We start from the raw sequence: 22,960 nt of genomic DNA on the forward strand, positions 1-22,960 counted from the left end.
AACCCGGGTGAGTGCCCACGCCCCGCCGAGGGGACGGGCAGTCCGAACCTTTTAGGGCCCTATTGCATAAACTGCAAAAGCTTCGGACATCCAGCCTCGTACAGAGGATGCCCAAAAATAAAAGAATTTAAGCAGAAAATCGAAGAGAAAAAACTAGCCATAAAGGAAAAAAAAGAAAAAATTCAAGAAACAACAAATAGATTCATTAAACCCGGTGTATCATTCAGCTCACACTTCAAAGAAAGCAGCTCGTCGCGCCAACCCACCCCCGATCCACAAAAAACAGTCAACGTAACCCACACCGAGCAAAACCCAACATTTGATCAAATAAAAAAAATAATAGAAAACATCATAACCAGTCAAATGGCCAGATTTTTCGAACAACCAGAGTCAAATAGCACGAAAATAAACGTAATCGCCGAAGCACTTGACCTCGAAATATAACATTCAACCTCCTCAATAGCATTAACATACGACAAAACACTGCAGAGAAAATTCGATGCAATAACCTTAAAATCACCGAAATTAATGTAAATTCGCTAATATCCTACGAAAGAAGAGCATCTCTTGCAGAGTATCTAGCGTCCAATGATCCGGATGTGGTCCTTCTTTGTGAAACGAAACTAAGCCCAAGACACGTAGTTAGGTTTAGGAATTATACCCTGGTAAGGAACGATAGGATCAATGCTAAACAGGCTGGGGGAACTGGCATCCTAATAAGACAAAATATTAAATTTAAGTCCATACAGCGAGGTAGAGCAAAGAGTACCACCTTCGAAGCCACCACAATCAAATTAAAGCTCCAAAATAATAATAATCTATTTATAATCGCAGGATACGCAACCAGTAGTTGTAAAAAAGAATTTATGTCGGAACTGCATGATTTATTCGAGAAATTGGAACTAAACAAAAACAATAACTTGTATCTGCTCGCGCGCGCGCGCGCGCGCGATTTAAATGCCAAACACTCCGCGTGGAGTAATCCCGTAGACAACCACAGGGGGGTAGCGCTTTTGAACTGGATATCGCGAAACCAGATAAATTACAGAATTTCCATGCTCCACACACTAACTCCGTCCTATCCAAAAAGCGGAGCCTTCATCGACATCTGCATAGCAGACAACAGAATACTATTCCACGACACACCCGCACACGAAAGACTCGACTCTACCGAATATGACAGCGACCATAGAGCAGTAAACATGATAATATCAATACGAACTCATGATTACCTCGAAATAGACGAAGCAACCCCCAGTATAAAATATAATTATCATAAAGCAGACTGGACAGAATTCTCAACACACCTAAAACAGAACGATAATATAGACATACAGAATAATAGAAATCTTACAAGAGACGAAATCGACAAATACATAGAACAACTCAACACAAACATCACACACGCAATAGACATAGCAGTACCACGAATCAACACTAACTATGACTCGACAGACAGATACATCACAACGGAAATAAGAAATCTAAGAAAACAAAAAAGTCGCTTACTAACACGGTTAAACAGACTAACAAGAGTCACAAATTACACAAATGCGCACGACATCCTTATAGCGGCACTAAAAGAACAACTGAAAATCACAAGATACGAGATCAAAAAAGCCTTTCAAAATTCGACAAACAATTACTGGAAACACAGAATCTCGCAAATATCCATACGAAAACCCAATGAACTCTTCCCATCCATCAACAATATCTTTCGATCGAAATGCCAAAACAACATAGACATCCTAAAGATCCCCATCACGAATACAAATATATTAACAAACGCCAATATAGATCCAAACAACGTACAATTAGACGAGCACAACAACCTTCTAATCACTGATACACAAGACAAACTAAACGTACTAGGGGCACACTTCGAAGCAGCCCAAACACAGAACTCGCACATGGGTAAACAAGAACTAACAAACATAATCCAACATAAAGTACAAAGAATACAAACCGAACTCGACGAAGACGCACGTAATGACAAAACAGTATGCATATTTCATGACGAAAACACAGCATCAAACCCGAACACTGACATAGTACCAAAAAATTACTTCACCTCCTACTGCGAACTACGAAACACATTCAAAAACCTAAACAGCAAAAAATCATCCAGTTTCGACAACATACCAAACATAGTCCTCAAAAAACTACCCGGGCAGTACATTTTTTACTACACAGTTTTATTTAACAATTGCCTAAACCGCGCATACTTCCCTACAGTCTGGAAAACAGCGAAAGTGGTGGCTCTAAGGAAAAAAGATAGGGATGGTGCCGAGCCGACCAACTACCGACCCATCAGTCTCTTGCCCAACATAAGCAAGATATTCGAAACCACCATAAACAATGCAATCACCAAATTTTGCACCGATAATTTCATCATCCCAGATACACAATTTGGCTTCAGATTTAAACACTTCACTATCCACGCGATAACGAAATTTACCTCAGATATATGTTGGGCAAGAAACGCAGGTGACTGCGTCGGGGCGGTACTAATCGACCTCGAAAAAGCCTTTGATACGGTCTGGCTGGATGGACTATTCTTTAAGATGTTAAAGAAAAAGTTTCCCCCCCATCTAATTAAAATGGTCTGGAACATGTTGCACGGAAAATCTTTCCTTGTAACAGAAGGGGCCAACACATCCGCGAAATTATTTTATATAAGAAACGGCCTACAGCAAGGTACAGTCAATTCCCCCATCCTGTTTAGCATATACATAAGCGATCTTTTACAAATGTTCGGCCTAAATAGCGAACCACACAAAAAAGCAATAGCCTTTGCAGATGACTTGTTAATATACATTAACGACAATAAACCTACGATAATACAAAAACAGTTACAAGAAACATTTAACAAAATTCAGGACTACTTCCACACATGGAAACTCAAAATAAACATCAAAAAATGCGAAACAATACTCTTTCGGCCGTATATTTCCACAATTTCCGACGCCAATTTTAACGTAAGAAAACACTCAAAAAATTTTCACCTTTACGACTCCAATAACGCATCGATGAAAATCCCTCACAAGAATGTGGTTCGCTATCTAGGCGTACACCTAGATTTTAAATTAAATTACACGAACCACGTAGAGATACAAGTAGACAAAGCACAAAAAGCCTTCCTATCAAGCAAAAGACTCCTCTATTGCAAAGACCTGGACACAACAACCAAAATCCTGTGCTACAAACTCCTAATACGACCAATTTTAACATACGGTGCACCAATATGGTTCAACATAAGCGCAAGCACAATGGAAAAAATCAGACTGCTGGAAAGAAAATGCATAAGAGCATGCCTAAATAAATACAGAACCCCCGAATCTAACTACAAAAAACTATACAGCAACCACCGACTCTATGAAATGGCAAAAATACCCAAAATAGATATTTTCACACTTAAACTCATCCGTAACCATTGGGCAAACATCCCAAATATACAAGAAAACAGTCACATATATCCGTCAGCCTATCCCTACCCTCAATACCATGAAACAACCAGACGTACAGGATACACGCCTCCGGAATCGTTCATACACTTCGACAGCAACGGACTCATACAAGACAAATACAAACAACCGATTATATACCATTTCAATAGAAAAACATACGACAAAAGAATATTTTACGACAGCAACATCAACTTTGACGACCCGGAAATCCGCTTTAGGTATAAGTTAACTAAATACGACAAGAAAATCATTGTAAGGGAAGACCCAAAAAAGTATTGGTGGTTCCGCAATTAATATAAACAAAGACACGCGTAGAAATAATAAATGTTAAAACAGCGTCCCTTCCTCGATAGTATAGCGGTCAGTATCCCCCCAGTTCGACTCTGACCGTCGTAGGAGTAGGACGTGCCTACACGTGCCCCTCGAGCAGGTCAAAAAGCACCCGGGAAGAAGGGAACGTACAAACGGACGACGGCGCGTTGCAGTGCTTGTAGCGTGCAGCAGCAAGCAAGAAACGAAAAATTAAAAAAAGAAACAATAACATAGACAATAAAGTGAGTGACGATAACGAAAAAACCCCGAAAGGGGTTTTGCAAGAAAGTGACCATGTGCCAGAAGTGACTAGTGCCTTAATTAACATTAATAGAGATCCCGCAGGGAGCTCTAATAAAAGAAACGAGATCCTCAAATTAATCTCAAGCATCAAACATGCAGACGTAACCAACCTGATACTATCTCAGCAAATTAAAGACATCAGCAAAGGTAGAAAACCGACGAAAAGATTAAACCCATCACCAACAATAGTTATAAGGAAAACCAAAAAAGATAACGCAACCAGTGAAATCATGAAGACCCCCAATCAAGGAAAGGCACAAAAACCAAACAAAAACACAAAAAGCCCCACATATGACGAACTGATTGAACAGAACCGAAAGCTCAGTTCACTGGTTGAGAAATTAACCGAAAAATTAGAAGCAATGTCAATTCCGACTCCAGCGGCTCAGGTAGAGTCAGAATCAGAACCAGAAAAAATGGAAATCGGCATGGAGAGCCACGTGTCGGGGTGTCCAGAAGGGGGCTGCTGGACAAGGGTAGCGTCTTCAAGAAGAGGGCAGCAAATGAAGGACACGGCAGGCACGGCCATAAAAATAAAACAGAAACAGCCGAATTTCAACGACGTCTCCGCTCAGCCAGGCCCCCTGCAGCCCAACGGACCTGGACCATCGACTCGGCAAGCCGGACCCTCGAAAGGCATCCCTTCGCAAGTGCCTTGTAGTGGGAGCGCGACAACGAGTGGCATCCATTCAAAGACGGAGGACGAGCGTCAAAATCCCACCTCCATCAAACCACCACCAATAACGGTAATCGAAGGAAACACGAAAAACACGATAGACATAATAAAGAAAACAGGTATCACAAACAATTTTTTTGTCAAAAATATTAATCGCAACAAACACGTAGTACAAATTCTCAACATAGTAGAATTTAAAAAAATATGTTTAGCGTTAAAAAATAATAATGTCAAATTTTATACGTTCACACCGAAAAACGAAAAGCATAAAATAGTGCTAATAAAAAATCTAGATGACGGTTTCGATCCCGAAGAAATTTTATTAGAGCTACAAAACAAAAAAGTAGAAGGCCTAAATTTTATAAACGTGAATAAGTTCAAAACGAACTATTCAGTAGAAAACAATACAAATCTTCCAATATTTTTAGTTAAACTCTCCCCGGATAGTAAATTGGAACAACTAAAAAATATTAAAGTAGTCTTGCATTCGGCAATCACCTGGGACAAACTAAACAAATCCAACCAGGTACAGTGTAGGCGATGTCAAAGAATAGGTACTGTAATTTAGAGTATAGATGTGTTAAATGCGCAGAAAAACACAACCCGGGTGAATGTAAACACCCCCCAATAGACGATAAGAACAGGGCAGAAAATATAGATAAAGCTTACTGCGTCCACTGTACAAACTTCGGCCACCCCGCCTCTTACAAAGGATGCCCTAAACTCAAGGAGATTAGAGAAAAAATAATAGAAAGAAGAGAGCTACAGATAGTCCAGAAAAATAACAGAGTAAACGCTATCTATAAAAAAGTAAACCCAGGGATAAAATACAGCGAAATAGTGTCAGGTAACAACAGGACCCCACACTCCCTGCCTGCTTCACAAGTTTATCCACACGCACACAGTCAAGCATCCAACACGCAAAATCCTACCATCTCCTTAAATAATCCATCACTCTCCCTAATAGACGAAATAAAAAAAGCCATCACACAAACCGTAAATAGTCAATTCGAAAAAATAGCAGAGCAAGTCAAGAGCAATGCCGAAAAAATAAACATCATATTAAACATATTAGACATAAACTTGGAATAGAAATGGCTCCCCCAGTTAACAACCAAAGATTAGTCGATAAACTAAACATCGTTTCGGTAACTGTAAACTCCATAATCACCAACGAAAGACGAGCGACTTTAACAGACTTTTTGACATTACACGCCCCTGATATAACACTACTCTGCGAAACAAAACTTAGTCCTAGCCATAAGCTATTTTTTCAAGATTACAACTTAATAAGGACAGACAGACCAAACTCTAAGCAGGGTAGGGGAACAGCTATTTTAATTCGCAATAGTTTCAAATACAAGACAAGAAACATACGCACAGACAACGTAAATCCATGTCTTGAATTCACGATAATAGAAATTAGTTTACCCGATAACCATAAATTATTACTTATAGCAGGCTACGCAACAAGTAACTGCAAGAAAGAATTCATGCAGGATCTCAAATGCCTTTTCCAGAAACTAAAACTGGAACAAACAAAAATCTTATATCTCCTTGCAGGTGACCTCAACGCAAAACACACTGCATGGGGTAACACTCTAAATAACAGTAGAGGTACATCACTACACTTATGGAACATAGAAAATCAAATTACATATAGAACATCACTGTACAGTACCGACTCCCCATCTTATCCCAAAAGCAACTCCTATATTGACTTATGCTTAGCCGACAACAGAATTAAATTCCACAATACAGAATCGGGAAAAATAAAATGCATAGAATACGATAGCGACCATAAAGCACTGCAAATGACCATCTCTGTAGATACAATGCCGTTACTTCTGCTGGACATATATGTTCCAATCCAAAAAAATAATTACAACAAAGCCGACTGGCCACTGTTCGAAAAACATCTGGAAGATAAGCACGAAGAATTCACCATTCCTAACGACAGAAACCTTTCAACAAATGAAATAGACGACTACCTAATCCAAATAAACGAGCACATAATAGAAGCAATAAATAATACCGTACCAAAATACAATCACAACCAGAACTCGACGGACAAGTACATTACGCCTAACATAGACAGACTCCGCAAAGACAAAAGTTACCTAATCACACAAATAAATAACATTAAGAGAAATAACACTCTATCGTACCATGACCAAATAACCGTAAAAGCGTTAAATAAACTACTAAAGAAAGTGAGACATAAAATAAAATTAGCCTTCTATCAATCAGTCAGCAACCATTGGAAACAAAAAATATCCAACGTAGCAAAAATAGAACCTAAAAAACGATTCCCAGAAATTAATAGTATATTCAGACAGAAAGCATACGACACAATAGATACACTAAAGATACCACAAAACTTATCACCCTTGTTACACGATGCAGAAATAGATAGTGATACTCTAGAAAAAGACAGCGACAACAATTTTATAATTCACAACACCACAGATAAATTAAACATACTAGGTACTCATTTCCAGCAGGTACACACCCAAAATGAACACATGGGAAAAACACAACACACCAATATCATAACCCAAAAAATTAGAGTTCTTAGAGAGAAAATTGAGTCGGACAAACGAAATCACAACAGCATCTGTCAATTCTCTAACCAAAACAAATCAAGCAATCCCAATAAACCCAACACTCCCGAAAACTATTTCACAAACATCCTAAGCCTTCACAATATATTCCGAAAATTAAACGGCAAAAAATCATCCAGCTTTGACGAAATCCCAAATATAGTCTTAAAAAAATTACCCAAACGATACATATATTACTACACAATCTTATTTAATAACTGCCTAAACCTATCATACTTCCCTTTGAACTGGAAAACGGCAAAATTAATAACTATTAAAAAAAGAGACAAGGAAGGTAGCAATTTATCGAGCTACAGGCCCATCAGTCTACTTCCAAATATTAGCAAAGTGTTCGAAATAATCATCAACAATGTAATCAATAGTCACTGTATGAAACATAACATCATCCCCGAAACACAATTCGGTTTCAGACATCGACACTCGACACTATACACGCTATAACAAAATTCACCTCAGACATTTGCTGGGCTAGAAATGCAGGCAATTGCGTAGGCGCATGTTTCATAGATCTGGAAAAGGCATTTGACACTGTCTGGCTCGAAGGACTGTTTTTCAAACTGTTAAAAAAACAATTCCCCATACATTTAATAAAAATGCTATGGGATATGTTGCACGGCAAACGTTTCTTTACTACCGAAGGAAACCAAAAATCCACAAAAAAATTCTCCATTAACAATGGCCTACAACAAGGAACAGTTAACTCCCCCATCCTGTTCAACATCTACATGAGCGACATGCTCAAAATGTTCGGACTAAACAACACAGACGCCACAAACGATAAATCCGCAATAGCGTTCGCTGACGACCTTCTAATATACATAAATCACAGCAAACCCTCCCAAATCCAAATAGATCTGCAAGCGTTATACGAAAAAATAGAAAACTACTTTCAAACATGGAAACTAAAAATAAACCCACAAAAGTGCGAAACAACGTTTAGGCCTTACATTTCAAAAATATCAGACGCTAACAATGACGTGAGGAAACACGGAAGAAAATTTTCAATACACACGACGGACCGACCAGACGAACAAATCCCACACAAAGACACAGTACGTTATCTGGGGGTATTTTTAGACTTCAAATTAAATTATTGCGACCACATACAAATTCAAATAAAAAAAGCCAGCAAAGCCTTCATGTCGCACAAAAAACTTTTCTATTCCAAATACCTACACAAATCCGTAAAAATACTCTGCTACAAAACACTTATCAGACCAATCCTAACATATGGCTGTCAAATTTGGTTTAATATCAGTGCAAGCACCATGGAGAAACTCAGACTATTCGAAAGGAAATGCATCCGGGCTTGCCTAGACAAATACAGGTCACCCCAATCAAATTACACCAATTTAATAGCGAATCACACACTTTACGAAGAAGCCAAAATCATTCGAATTGACTTATTTATAATAAAACTAATTAGAGATCATTGGAGAAAAGTTAACACTGTAACCACCAACTCCCTCATATCACATTCATTATATCCAAACCCACTATATTTCCATAAAACACTACAAACCGGCTATATACCACCCGAAGCCTTCATATACCTGGGCGGATCGGGACTCATTCAAAACAAAAACAGAACTACAACAGAAAAACATTTGAGAAAACAATACCATACAATAGCGACCTACAGAATGACGACAGAAACCTAAGATTCATGTACAAATTATCAGCAATAGACTTAAAAAAAGAAAATATACCAAAGAAAAAAATACACTGGTGGCTGTGAATAAAGTATAAGATAAACTCCTCTCAAGTAATTAGTCTTAAGGTATGTGTGAAATGAGTGAGAATGTAGAATGTAACGTACGGAATGTATAAAAAAAAAAGAAAAAAATTTTATTTTATTATTATAGAAAATGTATATTGATAAGATAGGCTAAGATAGACTAAGTACGCGTTGTATATAACAATAATCAGAAAATTTAAAGATAACTTAGATATGTAGCAATAATAAAAACATAAGAGCGTCCGACTCCTCGATAGTATAGTGGTTAGTATCCCACACCAGAGATCAAACGACTCAGAACACAAAAAAGCAAACTCATCACACAAATTAATAGATTAAAAAACCTCCGTAATTATACCCCAACAAACGACCCAATAATAGAAGCCCTGCAGAGAAAATTAAAAACAATTAGATATGAGATCAAGAAAGCTTTTCAAGAGGCAGTAAGCAATCACTGGGAAAATAAAATTAGAAAAATCTCTCTCCGTCAACAAGAAGAACTTTTCCCTTCAATCAATAGTATATTCCGCCACAAAGATAGCAATGACATCGACACACTCCGAATCCCTTCGTCAAAGACTGCCATTCTTGAAAAAGCAAATCTTGATATCAATCTCCTCGTAAAAGACACAAACACAAACACCATCTTAATAACAGACATCCAAAACAAACTAGATGTTATAGGAGCACATTTTGAGTCAGTTCACTCCCAAAATAGCCACATGGGCAAAACACAATTATCCAATATTATACACAACAAAATAGACGCACTACGATCAGACATTCAACAGGACAGAGAAAATGATAAAACCATATGCACATTCACGGACGACAACAAAGCCAGCAACCCGAAAGCCACACACATCCCTCCGAACTACTTCACTTCCCACATCCAACTAGAGAAAACATTCCGCAATCTGAACAACAAAAAATCCTCGAGCTTTGATGGTATACCAAACATAGCTCTAAAACACCTGCCTAGACCATACATATATCACTATAGCATAATCTTCAACAATTGCCTGAATTCTCACCACTTCCCCGCAACCTGGAAAACAGCCAAATTAATTACAATTAAAAAGAAAGGCAAAGACAGTAGCGACCCTAATAGCTACCGTCCAATCAGTCTCCTCCCTAATATCAGCAAAGTATTCGAAACAATTGTAAATGACGCGATCGTTAACTTCTGCAACTCCAGAAACATCATCCCAGAATCCCAATTTGGCTTCCGTCACAAACACTCCACCATCCATGCAATCACCAAATTCACCTCCGATATCTGCTGGGCCAGAAATGCAGGCGACTGCATAGGAGTCGTGCTCATAGATTTAGAGAAAGCCTTTGACACTGTCTGGCTGGACGGACTTTTCTTTAAACTACTAAAGAAAGAATTTCCCATACATCTAATTAAAATCATCTGGAGCATGCTGCACGATAAAAAATTTTATGCAATAAACGGTCAATACAAATCAAGCAAAAGCTTCAATATCGTTAACGGCCTGCAACAAGGCACAGTAAACTCTCCTGTCTTGTTTAACATATTCATTAGCGACCTATTACAAATGTATGGCCTAGATAGCGACAACTCTAAAGGGGCGATTGCCTTTGCGGACGATATCCTAGTTTACACACGCGACAACAAAGTTTCAAAAATACAAACCGAACTACAGGAAACGTTTAATAAAATTCAAGATTATTTCCACACATGGAAACTAAAACTAAACATTAATAAATGCGAAACAATTCTCTTCAGGCCGTATATCTCAAAAATCTCCGACGCCAATCATGATGTACGAAAACATCACAAAAACTTTCACATCCTTGACAAACACAATCCAAACGTCAAAATCCCTCACAAAGAGATTGTGCGCTATCTAGGCATACATCTAGATTTCAAACTAAACTTCAATCAACACATAGAAACACAAATTAACAAAGCACAAAAAGCATTTCTCTCCCTCAAAAGATTATTTTATTCGAAAGACCTCAATAAAACGGTAAAAACCCTCTGCTACAAACTATTCATACGACCGATCCTAACATACGGCTGCCCCATCTGGTTCAACATCAGCGCTGGAACCATGGAAAAATTACGGATCTTCGAGCGGAGATGCCTGAGAGCCTGCCTCAATAAATACCGGACACCCGAATCCAACTTCACAAAGAAGATCAAAAACCACAAACTTTACGAGGACGCCAAACTCATCAGAATAGACCTGTTCATCCTCAAACTAATCAGGAACCATTGGGCCAACACTCGCAACATAAACTCCAACAGCCTCATTTTCGCCACCACATATCCAAACCCAATGTATTTCACCGAAACAATGAAAACTGGCTACATCCCCCCTGAATCCTTCATCTATTTGGACAGTGAGGGCTACATACAAAATTCGAACAACGTACCAATAATTTACCACGCCTACAGAAGAACATTCGACAAACACATCAAGTACAACAAAAACATCATGATGGACGACCCAAACATACGTTTCAATTATAAATTATCCACAATAGACCTAAGGGACAAACATCGTCAGAACACCAACACATATTGGTGGCTATAACACCACCTAAACATAAATCAGGCGCATCTACACCCGATTAAAATCCCCCGATACTAATGTGCAACAAACAAAATTTTCCAAGTGTCCGCCTCCTCGATAGTATAGCGGTCAGTATCCCCGCCTGTCACGCGGGAGACCGGGGTTCGACTCCCCGTCGGGGAGAATTATTTTTTATTTTTTATTTTTATTTTTTATTTTTAATTTTTAATTTTATAATTGCCTACCAAATCTGATTTAACTATTATGTTATTTTATCTAGTTTACTACTTGTGTATTATTATTCGTAAGTGGATTTTGCTATACTATTAATATTATTTCTGTATTATATCCTTATCTATTACTACTCTAATAATAAGAACTTAGCATTAATATAAACATAAGCTACACATAATCCCTAGATATACCAAAATCAAACATCGTGCAAATAGACATAAGGGCAATAATGTATAGTATTTACAAGGTAGAGTAAGCATTCGCAATTAACAAATAACTATATTTAATTAGCATATAAGTATAGACATAGATATTAACTAATAACTTCCCCCCCCCCCCACCCCTACCTATAAAACCAAAGATTGTACAGTTTTTTTCCTATCCGTGCCTTTCTGTACAAAAATACAACCGTTAGCAATTAAGTAAACCAAACTTAGCCAAAGTATGTAAGAGCTGCATTAAGTGCCATAATAGTGAACATAAGTTTAAACCGTGCGTGCCCGAACGTCTGGGCCTTTAGTTTATAAATTATACCTTTTACTTGTTATACTTCTTTTTTAGCGTTTAAGTTTATTGTACCCCATGTAAATATTGTATGTAATTTTGGCACAATAAACGCTTGTTACAAAAAAAAAGAAAGTGGTTAGTATCCCCGCCTGTCACGCGGGAGACCGGGGTTCGATTCCCCGTCGGGGAGAATATATTTTTGTTATTATATATGATTCGATCTCATCATAACCTTAATATTAGTTTTGTATTATATGCTTTTTTTTTAGTAATAAGAAGTACAACCGATACCTCTCGCAAATAGCAAAAACGCGCAATAAACTAACCATGGCTGTTATTAGAATTATAAATGCGATAATAGATAGTATCAACAATAACGTAGCATAAGCACATGAATTTACTGCAATAAGTGCACTCACTTAGATTATAAGCATAGTCATAGGTATTAATTAATAACTTCCCTCAAACCAACCCCATAAAACCAAAGATTGTACAGTTTTTCCTTACTCGTGCCTTTCTGTACATATTACACATATTAATAATTTAGTAAACCAAACTTAGTCATAAGTGTTAAAAGTTGCAATAAGTTCAGTATACATATATAATTATAAGATTAAACCGTGCGTGCTCGGATTTCCGAGCCTTTAGTTTAGACTATAAATTCTAGATTATTGTTACACTTTTTTTCTGCGTTTGAGTTTATTGTATCTTTTGTATATATTGTATTTTTGTTGGCACAATAAACGCATTGTTTAAAAAAAAAAAAAAAAAGTGGTTAGTATCCCCGCCTGTCACGCGGGAGACCGGGGTTCGATTCCCCGTCGGGGAGTATACAGGGTGTCCCACAATTATTTTAACAGCCGAAAATGAGGGGTAGCTGAGGTCATTTGAAGTAACTTTTTCCTTTGCGAATTTGCAATCTGAGGCTTTGTTTACGAGTTATTAACGAAAAACACTGGCCAATGAGAGGTGACGGTGCGAGGGAGAGGGTCCGCGAGAGAGTCCGCAACACGAGGCTTTGACAGAAGGTCGGGACGGACTCGATCCGCGTTCGAAGTATTGAACAAGTCACGAAGCGAGAACTTTCCGGATTTTTTTAACTACATCACAGTGATATTTTTAAGAAAAACGCTGTTCACCTTTACTTTAGAACGTCTGCAGAATATTTACTAATTTTTCGGATCCGAAATAATATGAAGTTTAACCGTGACAGCTGTTTTAATTTTCTGGTGTGCAAGACACCTCGTGTGTACCATATGAAATTTTTATGCAAGGTGTACAGTGAAGATTAACGAATGATTTGCAAAGCTGATTTAATAATAAATAAGGGACGTAAAGGATTTGTTTATTAGAGAGATATGAAAAATATTATCAGTAAGAAACTCACCCATTTAGTTGAGGATGCATTTGCTGGCTGAAATTCATGATGTCGAAGGGCACTGACCTTGTACAACGTACAGCTGATCTTTCACTGCACTGTCACTAAACACTGATCACTTAATTAATCACTGATAATCCGAATCACTTGTGGATATTTAAGAAAGATCACTGAGACTCGTTCGCGGATAATCGTTTATTCGACGCGTTCGTTCGGAAGTCGACGTTTCACTGCCAAAAAATCGAGGCCTTGTCGTTCGTCTTTCGGCCGTCCGAGGAAATAACACCCGATACTATTTTCTTCGAAGCGCAGGGTACCGCCAAATGAAATAAACAAGATATGCCGAGACGTAAACTGTGTCCGACCCGCTGTCACCCTGCGCTCTTAGAACGCAATTAATGGCCGTGCGAAGAAAATGGTATCGAGTGTCATTTCCTCGGACGGCCGAACGAAGAACAACAAGGACCCACAGTCAAGGCCTGAATTTTTCGGCAGTGAAACGTCGACTTCCGAACGAACGCGTCGAATAAACGATTATCCGCGAACGAGTCTCAGTGATCTTTCTTAAATATCCACAAGTGATTCGGATTATCAGTGATTAAATAACTGATCAGTGTTTGGTGACAGTGCAGTGTAAGTGAACTTCGCAAATAACCACACCAAAGGTTCCACCGTTGCGGTCATCGACCTGGGATCAGCTGTTCGTTGTACGAGGTCAGTACGTACGAGTCAGCAAATGCATCCTCAACTAAATGGGTGAGTTTCTTATCGATAATATTTTTCATATTTCTCTAAAAAACAAATCCTTTACGTACCTTAACGTGATTATTTATTATTAAATCAGCTTTGCGAATCATTCGTTGAATTCTGTTCGTACACGGAATTATTTAAATTAAAATATCACTTACGAACTTTGTTAATCTTCACTGTACACCTTGCATAAAAATTTCATATGGTACACATAAGGTGTCATGCACACCAGAAAATTAAAACGACTGTCACGGTTAAACTACATATTATTTCGAGTCCGAAAAATTAGTGAATATTCTTCAGACGTTTTAAAGTAAAGGTGAACAGCGTTTTTCTTAAAAATATCACTGTTATGTAGTAAAAAAAATCCGTAAAGTTCTCGCCTTGTGACTTGTTCAATACTTCGATCGCGGCTCGAGTCCGTCCCGAGCTTCTGTCAAAGCCTCGTGCTGCGGACTCTCTCGCGGACCCTCTCTCTCGCACCGTCATCTCTCATTGGCCAGTGTTTTTCGTTAATAACTCGTAAACAAAGCCGCGGATTGCATTTTCGCAAAGGAAAAAGTTACTTCAAATGACCTCAGCTACCCCTCATTTTCGGCTGTTAAAATAATTGTGGGACACCCTGTATATATTTTTGTATATTTTTTGTTATAAAAATATCTTTTATCCTTTCACCTCCTCATAACACATCCACCTTATAATTTCACAATATGCTCCGCAGTACTAGTTTGTAATTTACATTAATACATCGCAATAAACACATGCAATAAAATTATAGCCTAAGCAAACGAACTTTAGTTATAAGTAGATGTAAGTGCAACTGCCAGCGTTATCCTTAAGTTACTCATTAGTCCTTAATTTAGTCTGAATTAATTATACACAGTCATTATCTTATGATAATTATCCCCTCCGAACCAAATACATTTACCAAAGATCTGTAGAGTTTTATTTTCTTCGTGCCTTTCTGTACATATACGCCTTATTCATTGTAATAGTAAAACCATACTCGATTAAGTTGTCACTAATTACAATAAGTGTCGTGTAAATATTCTGTTGACAAACTGTGCGTGCCTGAATTTCCTAGCCTTTAGTTTAGTATTTAAGTTTTCAATATTGTAATACTCTTTTTTTTTTGATCGTTTAAGTTTATTGTATGTCTCTGTATATATTGTTTTTAATGTGGTACAATAAACGCTCTGTTACAAAAAAAAAGTGGTCAGTATCTCTGTCTGTCACACGGAAGACCGGGGTTCGTTTCACCGGACAGTTCACGTGTGACGGCCATTGCATGTGCACGTGCAAGTGGCACGGGTTTGTGGAAGATATTTCTGTTTCAGGTGAAGGCGTGACAGAAACAAGTACGAATACGAGTGAAGGAATACCATTCCGCCTATTATGGCCATTGGATATAGCGCTGTACACAATATAATATCTAAGAAAAACATAAAAAACTTTTGTGTAAACTGAATGAGGTTAGTATGCGGTCACGTTGGTATTTGTTCCGGGCAGCTACGCATATGCGTAACCAGCGATCCCTGAGACATAGTCACGAGTGGTGCCCGTGCTCACTATTAGCTCACCACGGCTGAAAAGGACACGGAGAACACAAATAATGAGATAATTAATGAAATTAATATGAATCCCGACGAAACTAATACAAATATTCATGGCGCGACGTCGACATACCGAAATGCCGATAGCTATAAAATCATAGATGAAAATATGTACTCCGCTAAAATATCTCCAAATATCAATTCCAAAAATACTAGCATCACAGAAAACCTCCACACTCGCAACAAACTATCAATAAGGACATAAATACCCAAAACACAAATAGTAGTCAATGGATCTTCCTCAAAAAAGTCATATAGAACCCAACATACAAAACAAAGGGAAGATTCAAATACATTAACCAAAAACAGATTCCAACAATTAAGAGACGCTTCTCTAAAACAACTTTATAGAGAAACCACTGACACATCTAATAGTGCGGTCACGTGTTCACAGCAAAATACGTTTGATAGTGACAGAGATGCGAGACCAACCTACAAAAAGCTGCCACCAATCCACGTAAGCAATATATTAATAATGAAACTTATTTGTACACTGAGTAATTCGCTATTGCCAAATGAGCAATTCTCTATAAGACAATCTGAAACCTTAGAGCGCATGATACAATATACAAGTAATATAGACAGCTTTGACAAAATTAAAATAATATTAGAAGAAAGAAATCTACAATTTTATATATACACGCTTTATATCTACACACACATACATAATACCCGCAACTTCCTTAAGTTAAAATCATTAAAATAACAAAAATAAAAGTTAATAAAAATAGACCAAACTTAGCAAGTTTCTTCCTTCAAATTTCGAGTGGCAGCAACCCCAATGAATTAATAAAAATCAACTCACACACTCTTATATCAGGTAATTAAATGGGTCCCGATAAAAAAACTGAAATTCACCAGTGCAGGAAATATCAGAGACTGGGACACACCAGCGTCAACTAGAACTTGGAATACAGATGTGTTAAGTGCAACAACCCACACAATCCAGGAAAATACCACATATGTACATAGAGTAGTGTCTTTCTTCCATTGGCGTAACTTGAATATGCCAATTCTGACACCGAGATATTGCTACGGCTCTGTAATTTATTGATTTCCTTGCGGCACGCGCCACGGCTCCTTCGACTTGAATTCCCGGAAGACAACTCATGATGCAATGACAAAACTCTTTTTAATTTTAACATCTTAACGCTAATCTTTTTTAACATATTGCTGATAGTTTTCTGATTAAAGTGAGACCAAACACGATATAGTTTGGACAGATATTTCTGTGGACAATAAAATCAAAAACGATAGACGTTGCACGTAATTTACTGTCAAGATGCACGTGGTGTGCAGTAGAGAAGAGAGTTTAGGCAAAGTTGTTGCCTTTACTGATGTTTATTTCATTCTCCTAAAAAATACAAATTTGTCGCCTTAAATACTATTTTCCGATGCTTTGGAATCAATCAGATACAAGGATGACTATGATTAGTGCGCTGCTGTCACAGTTTTCGCAGGTATGGAGGGTGGTTTGTTGCGCTATCAGCGCTGAGTTTCGAGGACGCTGAATGTAGTATTCTTTCTCGATGTTCAACCTCTTAAAATACCAGGGTTGATGGAAAATGTACAGAAAACAGTTCCTTCACACCCTCCACGCGTAGGCTCGTCCTCAAAACGAAGTTGAACTTTTTCCGTGCCAGCAAATTCTAAACCAGGAACTCTTCCTTCTCGGCGCCTCTTACCCATGGACTTCTCCCATGCCGGTAAGGCCTTCTCATTCTCGACGTTGAACGTAGGCTCGAATAGTATAACTTCACTGATATTTTCTTTTGAAAAACATATATGACCTTGCCTTTAATATTTCATATGTTAAAAATCGGTTTTTGTAATGCTTTTTTCGCAAATAAAATAAGTTACTTATTACGTATAATGAATAAGAATAGTCTAAAGCATATCGTATTTGGTATCATTTTAATTGGAAAAATGTGACCAATATATTTAAAAAAATGTTCATGTATGAAAAATTAGAAATAAAAAAGTTAAATCACCGTTTTTATTCTTTGTCTCCGATGCTGACTGCTGCCTTTCTAGGTAGTTCTAGAACTACTAGTTCTCTCGAGAGGTGTCGGCAACAATAAAGGCGAGCCGCGAGGCACGAAGAAATCAAGTCCTGTATGCTACACTCGACACCTTAGTATTCGGTCCCGGCGACAAGATTTTACTATTGGCGGGCTGCAATTGCACAAATCTATATTGCATTAACTGCGAAACGTACGGCCACCTAGCATCCTACCGTGATTATCAGTTCTATCAATTTGTAATGGGCATAAAAAGGAACAGAAACAATCACGCAATAGCAAAAGAGGGAGAAGATTGTTAAAAAGCCACAAAAACATTGACACCCTTGTAACGTACAGAGAATTTCCCGACGTATTTTTCTTATTCCTTCCTGGGAGCAAAAGCCGCCGGGTTCGCTCCGTATATTGTGAGTTATGTACCTTCGAAGGGGTACGATGACGAACCATGTAGAACGTACCGTTTTCAAGAAAATATTGGGTATGTAAAGGGCCCAAACGCGACTAAAATTGGGCTAGATTCAAGTTAGCTTCCGATGAAGAAACAATAGCAAGATTGAGTCTGATTCTCTTTCGAGCAATTCAACCGAGTACGTATATGGTCGTGACACATCTACGTGCTAGGCTCGGACCGAGCTCCAAGGCCGACCAAGGCCGAATCATTCTTCCATTTGATTTACATTAGAGTGTTCGCACTACGCGCGTCGTGCTGGCGGCGTACCAGACCGCCCGGCACCGTCTTAACCCTTTCACTACGGGCGGATTTTCCGCCGCGGTACTTCTGCTGGACGGCGCGCTGCGACATCGCTGCACGCTACAAGACGCCGATCGTTGCGGGGGTACCGCAGCGGAGAACCCGCCCGTAGCAAAAGGGTTAATCCAAATGAAGTTAAACAAAATTGAAAAAAATAAGGCATATCTATTTATCCGTTGCTGAGAGAAAAATAAGGTGAATTAGCTTTCTGCAGTAAGCACTGACTTTATTCGCTACAAACGATAGTGGCCTGTAGTACCTGGGTGGCATCTTATGGAAGGCCACTATAGTGGCCCTTAGTACCTCGATGGCATCTTATGGAAGGCCACTATAGTGGCTCTTAGTATCTCGATGGCATCTTATGGAGGGCCACTATAGTGGCTCGTAGTATCGAAAGGGTTAATGTGTTCACTTCCGGGCCAGGCTTGCTTCGCCCGTAACCAAAACAAAGGGAGATGAAACTACGGAACTAGTATGATGTAGACAGAGTGCTCAATCTTTCGTCCTAGCGATGCAGGCAATAAACCCGAGAAAGCATTTCGCCTAGACAAAGCAAGCAAAAAAAGGAATCTAGATGGTGACTTGACCTTTGATGATCATAATTCAAGAAAATGTTAAATTCTGAAGAAAGTAGCGGCTTATCGGAGTAACTGCATACTACAAATGGGTTGGTATTGTTTGATGAACAGATAAGGTCGAAAGGGATTTCTTAATTCTTTACGGCTTTCAACGCGAAACATGATATATACCAAGTTATTCATTCCAAAAATACGTTTTAAATTGTACAATAAAATATAAATTCTAATGTAAGATTCATTTACACAAAGACTAAAATGGGAAATCGGCCATCGACACGTACAATAATCTCTTTGACGTACAGGTAGTTGTGCCAATATATGACGCGTATTGCAACGGCAACATCGAGAATCGAGCATACAGTACCGCACAATATTGAGTGGGCACTTTTCAAAACGCAGTATCTCTTTTAAAAATTGGACTAACCGAGTAGAATTTTTTTTAAATAATGGTGGGTTTTTAATTGATCGATCTTTAATTGTTTGCAGCTTATTTCTAGGTCAACCGATTTCAGTCACCAAGATCTACAAAACGCATTTTATTGGCTCAAATAAAGAAGTTAAAAAACATGAGATTTTTATTTTGTTTTGTCATTTCAAGTAATAGTAAAATTTAAAAAAAAAGCATTATAATCATTACCTAGTAGACTAGTACTACTATAATTTAGAAAAATTCTAGTCGTTTAGTCAATTTTAAAAAAGATACTGCATTTTGATGAGGTCTCGGATGATGTTTCACTGGTTTCCTAAAACATTTAAGTTATTATTAATATGAAACGTATATTTATTTTTTTCATAGAAATCAATATAATCTTACAAAAATTATATCGTGTTTGGTCTTACTTTAATCAGAAAAAGTTCACGATTGCATTGGAAAAAATCCCATTAAGAAATAGTAAAAAATAAAGAAGTTATACACATTGCGTTATTATCTATTCTTCATTTGCTGTCCTTTTCTACGTTCGGAAAAGATAACTCCGAAATCTCGGTCTAAAGCACTTTAGTCCCGAGGTCATCGGTCCTGACAGTCCTCGCAATATCCTCTAAACCTAGTGGCGACATGGTGGTGAAAGAAGTATCATCGAGATATCCTACCTAGTGACATCCGGTGTTGAGCGGAAGCGTCGGCTAATCTACGCAATTCCTTACCAAAAATACCAAAATCGCTTCCAACCTCCGGCCGTACAAAGCCGCCTGGCCCTCGGCTCGTAAAACCCTCATCAAAAAAACAGGTAGCAAACAACAATTGCGATACCTCTTTCATCATAGAACAAATGAAACTAATGATTGCAATTACATATGGACGTTATCGAGACATTCCCTAAACACACAGAATGTCTGTTACGTTCGTACATAAGACGTTCTTGCGCTGTTCTAGGTCGAATATCGGTTACGATGACATAAGAAAGTTTGCGGTATTATGGACTTATCAAAAATGTTCACGAAAACGCTTATAAGAACATTCTTGAAAACATTTATAGTACGACAAGGACTGTAACCTCTATATAATTTTCCAAAGCTGCTGCCGAAGAGAAAAGATTAACAGAAGGGGCAAAAAATACACCGACATCAGTGGAACTAATGTTTTCCGGAGACTGCACGTACTGAAAGCGCGGTTTTTCATCATTGAAAGAAGTCGTGTCACTAATTGGACTGTATACTGGCAAAGTATTGGTTATAGATGTGAAATCATCATACTGTAAGAAATGCAAATACTGGAAGACAAAATATACCACAGTAAAACGAAGGAGCTTCCGGTGAAACGGAAGTGGACGGAGCAATAGAAGTGAGTGAGATGTCTGAAAATCTGCATGGAGTTCAATATTTATCATATATCAGCGATAGAGTGACTGTAAGTTGTATAAAGGCATCATTAAATTGCGACCATACGGAGATGATATTACGATAAATAAAGAGGAATGTATCGGCCACGTTCAAAAGAAGATGGGTTCTTGACTCCATACAGTGAAAAAGAAAAGAAAAGGATTTCTGTACTGGTACCGGTATTTGCACAATACTAAAAATATTATTGAGTGGTGAAAGGTGGGAGGCTCGATCTGGACTGCTAGTACGCACGCGCCTCCCATCCCTTGCCGCACGGTGCCACGCGCAATCCAATGCATTTTTCTGGTATTTTATTAACAACTTTATCATTAAATATCTCAAAAACTATAAGCCGTCTGCCTCCAAAACCGGGTATCGTTGATTCAGCTTTAGAAGCTCTATTACTGTACCAAACCTCATCAAAAAGTGAGCGTCAGCCCTCAGGACCTCTTCTTGTAAATACACCGTTTACACGCGTATAGAAGATAGCGTTGTCGTATTTTTTAAATAAATAATATTCAAATACATATTTGTTTCTTTTATTGTGAATTTTTTATTTCATAAAGATACAAAGAGAGATACAAAAAGATAAAACAAAGTGTTAAATAGCAAGTCTGTAACTTCTTACTTCTCCGGCAATCCAGCCCAAAAACACTTACTTTTTCGACCGGTCACACCAGTGTGAAAATAAGTAATGTTATTAATGTGCCTTGGTTACTACTTTTTACGAGGATTGTTGAGCTTTGACACATGGTTTCTTTGAAACTATTGTTCCTTTTGACAAGTACCATATGATTCAATGTTGACCTTGAAAATCTTGCTGAAGGTCAATTTTGCAGCAACATTCTTTATAAAATCTGCCATAAGTGATACTGGAATACTTCAGATAAAAAGATTGAGTAACTTAAAATGTACAACATAAAAAAATCTGCAGCTAAAATTGCCCGTCATCTTAAAGTTATTATCAAAATGATTATTATTATTTGCTTTGACAAAAAAAATGTTTCGAACGAAAATTAATCAGTACTCGGTCTTCTATAAACATCAATATAAAAAATTTAAAAAAAATATTTCTTAAATCAAAAATTAAGGACGAATTCAACGACCTATATAAAACTGTCTTTACGTCTTAAAACATTGCTAAAATTGTCGTAAACAGCTAATTCATCGATTGGGACCAGTGTGCGCCGTGGGGAAGACGATGCCTTCTAGTGAGAGGACTGTGATTAACTTCTCGGCACGTACCGCAGAGAGCGAGTTCCTCGAATTTTCAGTCTTTTATAATCATATGTTTAGTTGAAACACGTGCTCAACATGTACGGAATCAATGATATTTTTACCGGAATTTGGGTAAAACTTGAATCTTTCAGTAGCGAAGAAAGTAGAAAATTGATGCAGGACAATATGTCTGATTTCTTCGTCGGTGGAATACAACCAACTAGAATATCTGACCACATGTAATACTGCATGTGAGATGTGGGCTAAATTCAAACAAGCTTACGCTGGTGAGAGAAATTCATAACTACGCCACGAATCTATGTGATTCCGTAGTTTCAAAGATTATGAATTTGGCAAATCAGCTGAAAGACGTAGGAAAGAATGTGATGGTTCTGGCAACTATTGTAAAAATTTAAAAATTAG

General features: G+C 37.9%; 1 protein-coding gene, 1 non-coding gene and 1 pseudogene across 2 annotated transcripts in view; 2 read left to right on the forward strand and 1 right to left on the reverse strand.

Annotated features, from left to right (window-relative positions):
• Positions 1–22,960, reverse strand: part of LOC117226369 (uridine phosphorylase 1) — a 202,688-nt gene that overhangs the window by 159,531 nt on the left and 20,197 nt on the right. The gene's annotated exons all lie outside the window — the stretch shown is intronic.
• On the forward strand, positions 11,778–11,849 carry TRNAD-GUC (transfer RNA aspartic acid (anticodon GUC)). The gene has a single exon. It is a non-coding gene; the product is annotated as a tRNA-Asp (tRNA).
• LOC143259825 (uncharacterized) lies at positions 16,003–21,820 on the forward strand (annotated as a pseudogene).

This window comes from Megalopta genalis, chromosome 7, assembly GCF_051020955.1.
Source record: "Megalopta genalis isolate 19385.01 chromosome 7, iyMegGena1_principal, whole genome shotgun sequence".
NCBI lineage: Eukaryota > Metazoa > Arthropoda > Insecta > Hymenoptera > Halictidae > Megalopta > Megalopta genalis.